This window comes from Triturus cristatus, chromosome 7 (assembly GCF_964204655.1).
Source record: "Triturus cristatus chromosome 7, aTriCri1.1, whole genome shotgun sequence".
NCBI lineage: Eukaryota > Metazoa > Chordata > Amphibia > Caudata > Salamandridae > Triturus > Triturus cristatus.
In genome coordinates, this window is record NC_140590.1 from 325,918,971 (window position 1) to 325,932,570 (window position 13,600).

Below are 13,600 nucleotides of genomic sequence, written 5' to 3' on the forward strand. Positions count from 1 at the left end.
ATGTTCCGTGATGTAGAGTAATGCCGTCTCGGTACTGTGTCCCGACCGGAAGCCGTTCTGACTGGGATCCAATATCTGGTTGCGAGCCAGATGCTCAGACAGAACAGAGTTGACGTGGGCTTCTGTTACTTTGGCAATCCAAGGCAACAGGGATATGGGTCGATAGTTTTCTGGCAACCGGGGGTCAGAGTTGGCTTTTTTTAGTATAGGAGTAACCACTGCCTGTTTCCATGCCGTGGGTACCGTTCCGTTGGACAATGACATATTGATAAGATTCAATATGGGGTCACGGCACAGTGGGGAAAGTGTGTTGATAAAGGCTGGCTTTAACGGGTCCGAGGGAGAACCTGACTTGACCCTGAGGCTAAGCCTGTCAAAGGTCTCAATAGTCAGTTCAGGTAGCATAGCAAGGGTCTCATATCCCATCGTATCGGGGACAGTAACCTCTCAGTTCTGGTGGAGTGTGTCAAAACCTTGGTAGATTTTTTTCACTTTCTCCACAAAAAAGGAGGCCAGCTTATCACAGTGGGAGTCTGTGCAAATCACCTCTGAGGTGGATCTGTTTTTCATAAGGTCCTTCAGTACCTTAAAGATCAGTTTTGATGGGTTGGGGCTGGTAGCAAATTCTTGAGCGTAAAATGCGGCTCGTGTTCTGCAAATAGCTCTATGGTAGAACTTCAGCTCAGTAAAGTACCGAGTTTTCAGAGCAGGGTCATAGGATCTTCTCCATTCCCTCTCTGTTTTTCGGCAAGCTTTTTTCAGTTCTGCGAGTGACTCATTATACCAAGGACTAGATGTTTTTGTCCGGCCTTTCGACCACCGTAGAGGTATGAGAGAGTCCAGGGCATCGGTGATCCAAGCGCAGAACTGTTGGTAACCTTGTTCCACATTAATAAAGGTGCTCAGAGGTTTCTGTTCCAGTATGCTATAAAACTCTTCAAGCCTAAGCTTGTGCCAAAGCCTTTTTAGAATAGGTCTGTCCACAGCTATAAAAGGCTTATCGTGGACCGGACAAAAGGCTTCTACCAGCAGATGATCAGTCCACCCCATCAGCCTCGGATCTGACAACCTCACCCCATCAAGTGTGGAAAAGAAGGGGTCCAAAATATGGCCCCCTGAGTGGGTTGGAAGGGTGACGAGCTGAGTGAGTTGAAGAGCTTCAAGGTTCGCCAGCAGAGTACTCACGGTAGTGGATGACCCATTATCAAAATGGATGTTGAGGTCCCCCACGATGTCGAAGTTGGCACAACCGAGTGCTATAGGACTGACCATATCGGCCAGTGCGGACCTGAAGACAGAATCATTGCCGGGAGGACGGTAAATGAGCATACCACTGAAAGTGAATTGATGGGAAAAAGCGACTTTGAAAATAGCACTTTCACATGCAGGTAGTCCCGACGGTTTCCATTCAGCTGGGAAACAGGATTTGACTGCCATAGCAATACCACCTCCTCTTGTGGTCCTATTGGAAGTGAAGACGGTATAGTTCTGAGGGAATGCAAGATTCAATATGGCAGAATCCGAATCCTGAAGCCAGGTTTCTGTCATTAGAAAGATATCGGGGTCCTCTTTCTCAAGCAAATCATAGATGGACAGGTGGTGTTTTACCAGCGATCTAATGTTTAGACACCAAATACGAAGATCTCGAGATGCAACACACGTTCGCGTAACAGGAATAGCATCTTCCAAGGAACGGATTTTAGTAGGGCTCTTAAGTGACCAGCCTTTGCAGGCACAGCTGTAAGGGCCGACTAAAGGGTCCACAGGCTTACAGACACATCCTCTGGACATTTGCCCTATGTCCAGCAGCTCGGACCGTGTGTAAGATAACATACCTGCCAGAAGCGGCGAAGCAACACCGCGACAAGAAACAGAGCCTGCCCCGCCTCGCGCTGCCTCGACGCGGACGAGCGCAGACGGGCAGGACTCTGGCACGACTCCGGCTAAGCGACGGCGCCCTCACCTGCGCGTCCCGCTGCGCGGGAGAGGGGAGCATTAAGTAGGCTCACCAATCCTAGCGCGAGCGCGAGGACGCTCCAAGATGGCGCCCGAAGCTACATTTACAGCCCTACCCAAAATGGCGCCCACAGTGAACCACCCCCGGGATCCAGGCCCGCCAAAACGGCGGTGAGGGAGCCAATTATATGCGGAATGAGGAAGGGGGCAAGACCCTGCTAAAAACAGGGGAAAAGTGCAGCAAAATAAAATAAAACAAATTCACAAAATCAGGAGTTTTTAAAAAGCGAAGCGCCAGCAGCAGTGCCAGCAACAGCGAGTGCGCAATAGAATAAGCGTCTGTCAATAACATCATAACCACTTCCCTGTTACGTAAAGAAACAGCTGGCAATACTTTGCTACATGCGTCTAGTGCGCATCCCCCTAATTTAATCCATAGCATTCCCTATGGGAAGATGCTGCGACTACGCAGGATTTGTAGTAATACCTCAGATTTGGAAAGACATCAATCTGAAAGTAAGACACGTTTTCTGCAGCGGGGTTATAGCACTAGAGCTATTGATACAGCCATTCGCAAGTCGCGGGCTCTAGCTAGGGAAGATCTATTGCTGTACAGGGATAGGTCTAAAAAAAACTCATGATACAAATCCTACAGCTTCCATAGAACCAGTAAGACTGATCTTGACATTTTCTAGACAGGAACAACAATTGCGCAAAATTATTCAGCACAATTGTCCCATAGTCACAGAGGACCCTATCATAGGCAGTTCCCTCCCTAGATTTCCCTCAATCACATATAGGAAATCAGTGTCCATGGCCAATGTTCTGGTTAAAAGTAGTCTGGAACACAAGGATGGAGAAGGTTGGTTAACTGCGAGAAAGGGGTTCTTTAAATCTTCTAATTGTAAGGCATGTGTATATGGAGACAATAGAACATTATATTTGACAGCTTTCAGTGACAAGCCCAAAAAGATTAAATTCCATCGTACATGCAAGACCGAATATGCGGTGTATGTCTTAGAATGCAGCTGCAAGCTGGCATATATTGGGAGCACAAAGCTAGCAGCACACAAACAGGTCCTACAGCACATTATGGCGATTACTAACAATGACCCTAATTACCCGGTAGCGAGGCATTTCAAAGAACACCACAACAGCAATTTAAAACATCTCCGGTATTATGTCATTGATACTGTTCCCATACAAAGAAGAGGTGGAGATAGAGAAGGGAAGCTAAGAAGATTAGAGACCCAATATATCCTTGAGCTCGACACCAAACAACCGGGGGGGCTCAACATGAGCGAGGATTTGTACACGTATTTTTAAATATTGAGGCCCCCCTTTATTGTGAAGCAATTTGAAGAGGAAAAATGGGTTTTGAATACATACACTTTCATAGATAACTAATGTTTTGAATACTTGATACAAGAAATATGTCTCAGTAACTTTGCACTTTTTTCACATTCAATGGTCTTTTTTATAAGAGATTTTTTTAGAATGGAACAAAATTCCTTTTAACATTCGATAATTTATTTAAGGGTTTTAGGACAAATGAAGTATATTTATATTTATGGATTTTAGATGTATTTATTTATGAGCTATTTATTTACATATTTATGAATATATTTATGATCGTGGGAATCATTTGGTATCAAATATATAAAAGCCCTTTATGGAATTGACCCCATGAAAAACTCTATTTTGCACTTGCTGTTGTTTGCATATGTTTTACTGCCTAATAGTAATACCAAATGAAAACATAATTGGATTTCACTATTTAAGGCAATGGATACGATGTTTTTTTACGCACTTGCACTTTATAACCAGGGGCACGGGTACACATCTATTTCATATTGAATAATTTATTGTACTTCACATATTAGTATTTTTATTCTTTTTACTCCTTTTTTGAATTTATCGATTAGGTCTCTACATAGTTCGGATCGAGGCATATGAAAACAATGCATTTATGCTATAAAATGTTTATATCTCAGAGCAACCAAATAACAATTTTCTTTGGTATGCTCAGATAGAGATGCCTTTGTATTTGTACGAAAAATAATATAAAAACATATTGTATTCAATCAAACGATATGTATATGCATTGAGGCATGTAATCACTGAGTATGTTTTCTATGTCTAGCACTGAGTAATTGCACTGTCACTTTAAAAGGAGTATAAACGAGGCAATGTTGTCATGTGATCAAGGCAGGGATCTGCAGAAACGCGTCATGGCGGCTGGTGGTGTGTTAAAATAAATACAAATTGCACCAAACCTGGGTCTACGCTCGTTTTCTTCTGAATGAAGATATCCATGGCGAGGTTCGTGGCATATATATATATATATATATATATATATATATATATATATATATATATATATATATATACATGTATATATATATACATATATATATATATATATATATATATATATATATATATATATATATATACCCCACTGGATAGTCATAAGTTAGGTCAGTGTTTCCATAGGAAACGTGTTTTTTGTGTTGCTAATTACTTTGGAATCGTTTGACGAATCTCTAAAAAAGTGCTCTTTTTTGCCCAGTTTGTGCATGGAATATTTTGGGGTGATCCGCACAGTGGGGGCTGAGAAAAAAGGAGTTCCTAAAACACAAAATCCCCATGCATTTTCCATAGACTTCTTTAGGCAGGCCTACTTGAAAAACTGCTGAATAGAATTACACCAAATATGCCAGGAAGCTAGATCTTGCTCTGCAGATTGTGCTTTTTGTGTTTTGGTGTAAATCCATTCAGTAGTTTATGAGAAATTAAGGTTAAAAAATAATTTTATATCTGGATGGTTGGGTTCGCGAGGGCACCAATTTATAATTAGAGCGTTCTGATTAGCCCAGGGAGCTTTTTTTTACCCTTGGCCCTCTCGCTCCCACAGGAGTCTGACTCCTGCGGAAACGAGTGCTCTGATTGACTGCCAAAAGCATGAGAAAAGTGTTGGTGGCAGCCATTACAGGACTCAGAAATGTAGTCCCCTGTTACATAAGGGGACAGGGTAGGGATACCCTGCTTCCCTAGACCTCATTGGGGGACCCAAAGGGACTTCGCTGGTGCCAAAATAGAAAACAAATCTGCAATTTTTGCCCAGTCCCACTGGACTCCTGAGGCATTGCAGCAAAAAATAAAATAACGGCCTGGGCTGCATTCTTCAGTTATTGGGAAGGGGGCATCATTTCTCACTTAACATAAAAAAAACTAGAAATTCGCTGAAAAAACACCAAAGTTAACGTGAAGTTAAAATTAGGTCTGGAAATAATATTTCAGACATGGACTGTTTATGACATCACAAATTTACAGCACTCATTACATGTTCTATGACATCATTGATAGTATCATTGATGACATTTGAAATTACATCATTCATTTCAACACAGTGCATGACGGGGGCGCAAGTTATAGTCACTTGAGTTAGCTATAACTTTTCAATTTCACCTGAATATATCTCTCTGTGGTAGTCTGTAAGATTGCCTGTAACAAAATACCTGCCTATAAGCTTTAACACAATGTAATGACAATCCACAAATAAAAGCCTATTTGCTTTTAGATTTGCTTTTCACAATAGAAAAGTAATTCCAACTGCCTTTCTCAGGACCTTTTATAATAAAGAGATGAGGCTGATAACCTTGATCAGTGACGTGTCACTATAATCAACTGCGTCCTGCTGTGTTGAGCCTAACCTCTCCCGCAAGGCAAAAAGTACAACAGATGGACTCTTACTCAATAGAAGTAGACAACTTCTGCCCAAATAAAATGTGCACTCAGGCCTGCCAATATTTAGCCAGAGTCACCGTCCCACTCTGTAGTACTGCTGAAGGCACTTTTTTCTGTTGATCACATAAAGCCTGGTGACACCTACGCTGTCAAGCTACATCCAAAAAACATGGGTTTGTGCGGAGATTTCAGAAAGGATGTAAGCTCTGTTGCTGTATGATACCATTGCTTTGATTACATGAGGTGAACGAGGGATATTGGGCATTATCAATTATTGGAAGGCAGTAATATGTAAAGACCTTGTTCTGAAGATTTGCCGCTTGAATCTAAGTTCTTTACTGTCTACCCTTTTACCACATCAGGTTGCAACACAAGATATTTATGTGTGTTCCTAAAATTAAAACTCATAAAGCTTTCAAAAATTGTGTAAATAAGCTGGAAGTGATCTCCAAAGATGCAATTTTTTAGATGGCAGAGAGGAAGGAGTTTCGCAGAGGACAAAAAACATTTTCCTTGGAGAAAGAAAAGTTTTATGTGCAAATGTACATACACTTCTATCACATGGTCTCATGCAGATTTTCCACTTAGATATCTGACATTTCAAAGCTTGGCTGTGCCCCTTCTGCTCTTTTCAGTGCATTGTAAGCACTGGGAGCCCCATCAAGTGTTCCAGAGAGCCCCATCAAGTGTGGCAGGGAGCCCCATCGAGTGTGCCAGGGAGCCCCATCAAGTGTGCCAGGGAAGCCCATCAAGTGTGCCAGGGAGCCCCATCAAGTGTGCCAGGGAGCCCCATCGAGTGTGCCAGGGAGCCCCATCAAGTGTGCCAGGGAAGCCCATCAAGTGTGCCAGGGAGCCCCATCAAGTGTGCCAGGGAGACCCATCAAGTGTGCCAGGGAGCCCCATCAAGTGTGCCAGGGAGCCCAATGAAGTGTGCCAGGGAGCCCAATCGAGTGCGCTTCACCACTATTCGTAGCTGTTCTCCTGGCAGACTTCCCGGAGGGTTACGGATGTTTAACAATCATATGTTACGGCTTTTGTATGAAACAAACTTTGATTTTATAAAAAAAAATTAAAAAATAATACATTGTTGTAAATAAAGAAAATTCGAAAAATGTCTGTCTTACTTTTTGGTGTAGAGATTGAGAGTGTATCATTACATCTATCCGAGAAATAAATGGCTTTATTCCAGTTTTCTAGTATTTACCCCGTAGGCAAACATTAATTAGTCCCACCCCGTTCAAAAATGATTAAAATCTCCCTATTTCTCCCTATGTTTTTTTTAAATTTGAAGACACCCTCTATCCACGCAGGGCTTGTGTAAGAATGTCCTGTTATTGTGCATTCAATCAATTTGTACACAGCTAGGTATTGTGCTTGTTTGTATGGTTAATTAAACCCATTGCAAACGGGTGGTGAATTAGTCAGATTACAATCTGACCGAATTTAAATGAGTTACCAATTTGCCAACCCCTAGTCATCTTGGCCCTAATAAAATAGAAGATGTAAATAGCCAAAGGGGCAGTTCTTTAATTTGGTACCAGCTGTTAAAACCTAAAAAGGTGTCAGAATCTTATACTGACTTAGGCAGGATCTTTGCCAGACTCTGCCTGAGCTGGCAGGCTCAACACACTCCATGTTAGATTCCTCCAATACTTTTCCTCCTGGCCTCCAGCCCAGCCCACGGTTTGGAAGCAGGCACACCTTTGTATTAATCCCAGTCATGGAGATGCGGTGAAGGTCTTCATGATCTAAGGTTCTTACTGCAGGGCTGTACAGGATCGGTCGAACCCACATTTCACACTAACATTACCTCACATCCGGACGGACAGGCCAATTCTTGAACCCTAAAGTGAAATGCATAATAGGAAGTCCTAGCTATGGCCAGGAAGACCTGTATTTTCAGGGAAGGAAGGCGGGGACGCGAAGGGTTTTCTCGGTGAGCCCACAGGTGAAGGCAGATTTGCATTCAGCAAACAGAGCATTCACTTTTGTGAAAGGAATCTTGAACCGGCCTTGCCTTTGAGAAAAGAAAGCGAGCAGATGCCCTGAGCCTCCCCTTTCTGGGATCTTTTTTATTTGCTTTTGGTGAATTCTGTCCTGGCACCACTCCTCTCTGAAACAACAGCCAGCTCCCTGTTTCCTTTGCCAGGTGAAGCCATGAATGTTTTTGGGTGTTTAATCGCCATGAACAATACTGGAGTGTGATCAAGAGGGAGACCACACACAGCACAGCTAATGCACTTCAGACCTAGCTTGTATCAATTCCTGGTGCTGGCAAACTAGAGCAACAGAACTTAGGACCACCCAAAATATAGTGAGTCTGTCATTCGCAGAAATGTGAGGGGGTAGAAACGAGATCTGTATGCCATTGGCAACAAGGAGACTGTAGAAGCGGAATGGAGGGGGTTGGTGAACAGATGCTGAATTGGTAACCGAACATCTGAAGCCACATCTCACAAAATAAATCGTCACTTCCTGCAGCTTCTTAAGCTTAGAGTCTGTGTAGAGGTAGAATTCACAGAAATATTTGACGTGTGCGCTACCTATCTTGTAAGTCTATCTGGTCCCACCCTTGCTGATCATCATTCAGAATGAGAAGGATAGCATTTGGTATTTTCTTAAAGGTCATTTCTATCACAGCCACATAGAAGTCATAATTGTGGCACCTGACATCATGATAGGCAACAGAATAGCTAACATCTAGTGTATAGCTCTCTCTTTAGAGTTTAGACCATCAAACTCTAGAAACTTTGTGAGGATACATGAGCTACAAATGTAGCATTACAATGACAATTTTGAAGGGTTAAAACTAAAGGAAAGTACACCAACAAAGCGAGAAAACAGAGGTAATTTAATGCCAAATAACTTGAAAATGAAAGTTAAAACAAAATATATTAAAAAAATCATTCTAAAGTCACTGAACACTGGACAGAACAATTTTTAAACATAAAGGACTTAAAATAGCCAGAACAATTTAGCTGGAATGTTGAACATGTAATGAGTAAAACACTGCAAAAATGAAGTTAATCTGATCTAGACATTTAGGGCCTAATTACGATGTCGGACGGAAAGCGTCCTACCAGAGTTTGGAGGCTCTCCGCCCGACATGATAGGTTCACGTATTAGGATGACGACGATCGGAGTGAAACCAGCGGTGGGATTCTGATGTGGTTCCGACGGGCTCAAGGAACCCATCGGTGCATCAGACAGACCACATAATTCCTTAATGACGGCGACTCCACCGTCGAGTTTCTGATGTTGGTTTCCGACAGTCATTCAATGTAGGCATTTACGACATGGAAAGGCTGGTGTAAACCGACAATGGGCATCCCTAGCAGGGCCGCCTTTCCCCCTGGTCCTCCACAATGGGGCTTGGGGGACACCTATGGCCCTCAGCAATATGGCTTTGGGGACACGCAATGGGACCTGGGAGACACCTATGGTGCTCCCCAGGCCACATAGGTCTGCAAAACTCCATTTGTTAATGGAAGCTTTTCTTGCGGGCCTTTTCTGCCAGCTACACAAGCTTCCATTGACAAATGGAGGTTTGCGACCGCCCTATGGGTGATTGCATTGTAATACTGCGGTCGGAACCGCCGACCCATGGTCGGGTGGTTCCTTTCCGCAACGGTGTTGGGCGGACGTAAGTTCGCCAGACATCGTAATTAGGCCCTAAATTTCACAGCCGCCAAAAGTTATAAAATGCAACATACAGTGAATCCTCTTTTCTTATTCTATTACATGGTGGTTCTTCCCTGACAGTGGATCAAGAAAAGCATTTTAAAGGGTAACACTAGTCATATATTCGTGATGACATTTCTTCCAATAAAGCTAAAATGCATGGGCTTTCCTCTCCCATATTCAGCAGTAGTATGACCCAGTTCCTGCTTTAGGGATATGCATTCAAGCAAGAGCCTATGCCATAATCCGTTGCACCATAAAAAGCAAAATGGTGATCCCTTCATTTCCCAGAGCCATCCTAGTGCCTTAAATCCCACCCATCCAAAGGGAGACTTCATATCTAGTGTGTCAGGTGTGACTGTGATAACCAAGATGCACAAAATAAATATTTGGATTCATGGCATGGATACACGCTGATAGAGGACTGCCTTGGCAGAGACGGGAGATTTCAGCAGGTAATTCGACGCTGTAGCATTCAACTGACAACTGTGTGACCCCATCCACACACTACTACTGATGGTGAGCATTTTTTTTGTTGAATCTGAACAATATAGTGATAGAGAGCTGATCTAGAGGTCATTCAGTCTAGGCATTTTTCAGAGCGCGCCGCATCCAGCTACTGGCCAGTGTGAGTCAGCCATTTTAGAAAGTTAAGTGAGGACTTCACCAAAAGTGAGCTGAAAATATACTTGTACCAACACTCCCAGTTTAGATAAAGATGCCTTATTTTTTAAGCTACACATATTTCAGCTTTCTCTCAATTAGATATTTACACTCTAATGTAAGTAAATGGAAAATTAAATTCCTCCTATGTCTTTGGAAATCTCTCTACGAGGTGGTTCTATATGTTTGGCATGCAAACTGGTCAGTGCCAGCAGTGTTGCCAACCTATAACATTCACTGTGCCACTCCTTTGAACCCAAACAATCCTCTTTCCTGGTGTTTCTTCACACTTTCTTTCTCCCTGACATTTGAAGCAAAGGTAGAAAATGTCTGGGAAACTTATAAAATCTGAGGGAAATGTGCAATATTTCAACATTTACATTGAACTAGGAAATCTACTTATATTTAAATTAGTCTGTCTAACAGATTTGTGCTGTCACTACACAGCTTGGAAACATTTTCACTTACAGCTCATAGAATTGTGGTCTGTGTTCAATTTTCTCTACCGATGTGAACCCAGAATTCATCTAACAGAATGTATTAGCTTTTAATGGGTGAGCCCAAGATTGGAGCAGGGGTGGCTCCTCCACTAAGGCGGAAGAACGCCGCCCCACTGCTTTTCGAGCAGTGGAAAAAGGAAAAATAAAATGGTAATAACTCTATGTTATTATCATTTTATTTTTCTGTAATACAGCAACTGCACAGTGCAGGGGCGGTGCTAGGCTGTTGTCACAGCCAGCAATGGAAGGAGTGGTGGGCACTTGCGCATGACGGTTTGGCGGGCCCGCCAATCCGTTATGCACACTTTGAATGTTCTGCACCGAGGCTGCATTACAGCCTTGCTGGAGAACATGCCCAGGCCCCCGGTCTCTCTCTGCGCGCCGAACCATGGTGGTCAGACCAATCAAAATGTAAGGCAGCGTTGTGCTTGGCCAGGGGAGCCTGAGAGCCTAGGTGCTTCCAGGAGCCTGGAGCCGAGGGAGAACGGAGGAGAGGCAGCAGCCGGTGTTCTGAAGGTAAGTTTTCTTTTCCTAACCGCCTATTCACCGCCACCCACCCCCATTCTCTAGCAGCCGCCACTGGATTGGAGCTCTGTGATTTGTAACAACAAGCCACAGCCACCTAGAAACCATAGGCTGGTGGACATGGAAGATCAGCAAATGGATTATAGAAAATAAGCAATCATGCAAAGTGTACTTTTACTGAGAAAGTGGTACTTGACAAAGTGCTTTATTTATTCATGTAAAAGATCTCAAACTATTCCAGTTCTGAGACCACGTACTACTCTGCCAACATAATAAAGGCCTGATTTTCAGACTGTAGTGTATGAACGATGTCAGTAAAATAATTTCAATAATGTTTATGACCTATTCTTTATCACAATTAAGCTCAATTTCAGTATTCATTTACAGGTGTGACAAAGAGATTAGTGTGTGAACATCACTAGACAAGAAAGTAGGGAAACTGGACACTTGAGAAAGGGCTATGCCTGAAACATCTGGCTATGACAGTAACATCTGATTTAAAGAGTGGGTCATTAAAAGTACTGAAATGTAATTCCTGATACCTTGAAGTTTGGATTACATGCTCAAATATGGAAAACGTATTTTTTTTAATTACAATTGTTTCAAGTTTAAATATACAATAGAATTTTTCATAAAATGTTATTACGAACAATGATGGGAGACTAAAAATAATTTGAAGATGTGAGCATATTTGTTGATAATCGCACTGCAAAGTAGTATTTTTTTGCGAATCATGGAGAATCGTGTGCGCACTGGATCAGAATGAAGATCAGTCACTGACGGATTATGTTGGATATCCCGTTGGAGCTGAATGAATCTATTATTCTTGACTTTATTGGGCCGATTACCAGTTATGCAAAAATCCATGAGGAAATTCCGGGCAGCTGGAATTACTGTTACTGGCCAGTATCTCTGAATGAAACTCCAACTCTTATGGGTGAAGCCCACCAGAATGGGGAATAACAGTGTGAAGGCTAAATTACCATTGGGAATTCCGCACGCTATCTGTAGTATTCTGCTACGCAGCCAGAATGACTGCCTGTTGGAATGTTAGTGTTTGGAATGTGTGCGTGCGTGAATCCGTTGGATGAAGGGCTGAGCAGCAGGATACTGCACTATCCTACTCCAAGGGGTTTAAAACCCATATTTACCACTGGCTTTAAGCAGGTGGTGAATGTGTGGAGGGGAGAGGAGAAACAGAGAGAGAAGCATAGTTCTAGCAGGAAAAAAAGGTTGTCAGGTTCCTGATATGTGGTGTGCCTACTGTAGCACAAAACCTCACCGGCGGGCAAAATTGGGCCCATGGTTTCTGCACCCAATAAATTCAGGAGCCTCTGCCCACTTGTGATTGGGCCGAGTGGAATTCCATACAGGAATACGATGCTGCCCGGCTCGTAATGGGACCCATAGTCTTGTTCTAGCTCCTGCCAGGTATAACCTTATGATGAAATGAGTTATTTTTCATAGATTATAGTATTACATTTATTTGAAAATGTATGATCTAGATCAAGATGGAGTACAAGGATTGGCATTGATTAAGCACAATTCCAGGGGTAGGGACATCACTCGCCCTTGTACCTCACCTGTGACATCACTGCTCTGACCCCTTGTTCCAACCTTTGCTTCACTGCTGCCTGCTGCTGAGGGACGAAGTTGTCGCAATGGAATGTATTTTACACGGAGAAAGTGGTGAATGCATCAGGAATCAGAATTCCATTCACAGCCTGCAGGTTTCGCAGTGTCATGCATGAACAGCTCGTGCAGTCCACTTATTTATTTGCAAGCTGGGATTTGTAAAACCAGGACTACAACTCCCAGAATGCAAAGAAAATACCCTGACTGGATGAGCTACCCACGCATGGAGCAGGGAAAGCTGAGATTGAAAGATGGACATACATATTGCTACACGACTGTGAGAAAGCTATTGGAAAGAGAAACCCACATTGATTTTGCTCTAATACTAAATTTCTGATCATGTCCTATTCCCCTGAAAGGTAAAATAACTTAAAGTGGCTTCCGGCGTCATTGACACCCTCCGGGGTATCATTGTGTCACCTGAGTGGGGGTAGACACCAATGACGTCACTCCAGCGCCACGCTCCAGTGGTAGAGTCACAGGGTCAGATGTTTTCATTCATGAAACATACAGTTTGTTTGGAACACTTATTGGTGGGAGTGTATAAGAAACGCATCTGGACTATACATTTCAAGCAGGGCATTGTGTAAAGCTGGTGCTCATGGAAGAATGTTGGGCGTCTCCCGGGTGTCACTAGAATGAACCCGTGTTATGTTATGACATCAGAAGAAAGTTGGTTTATGACATCGCCGTGTCCAGGCTCGTGCCATATTCGGACTCGGTGACGCTCTCTTTTTTTCGTGTGTCTGGTGAATGTTGCCCCCTCCTCGGTGCAGCCCTCTCGGTTAAAACCGGACTGGTCACTGGAGGAGAGAGGTCGGGTCTAAAGCCATCAAACCAGGCAAGCTTTCTCCAAACACCCTTCTTTCTGTCTCTATTCTCAGTCTCAA

The 13,600-nt window shown here is 43.1% G+C and overlaps 1 protein-coding gene across 2 annotated transcripts in view; it reads left to right on the top strand.

Annotated features, from left to right (window-relative positions):
* The window catches only part of LOC146809586 (leukocyte antigen CD37-like), a 180,919-nt gene that overhangs the window by 68,404 nt on the left and 98,915 nt on the right, over positions 1–13,600 (top strand). The window lies entirely within an intron of this gene.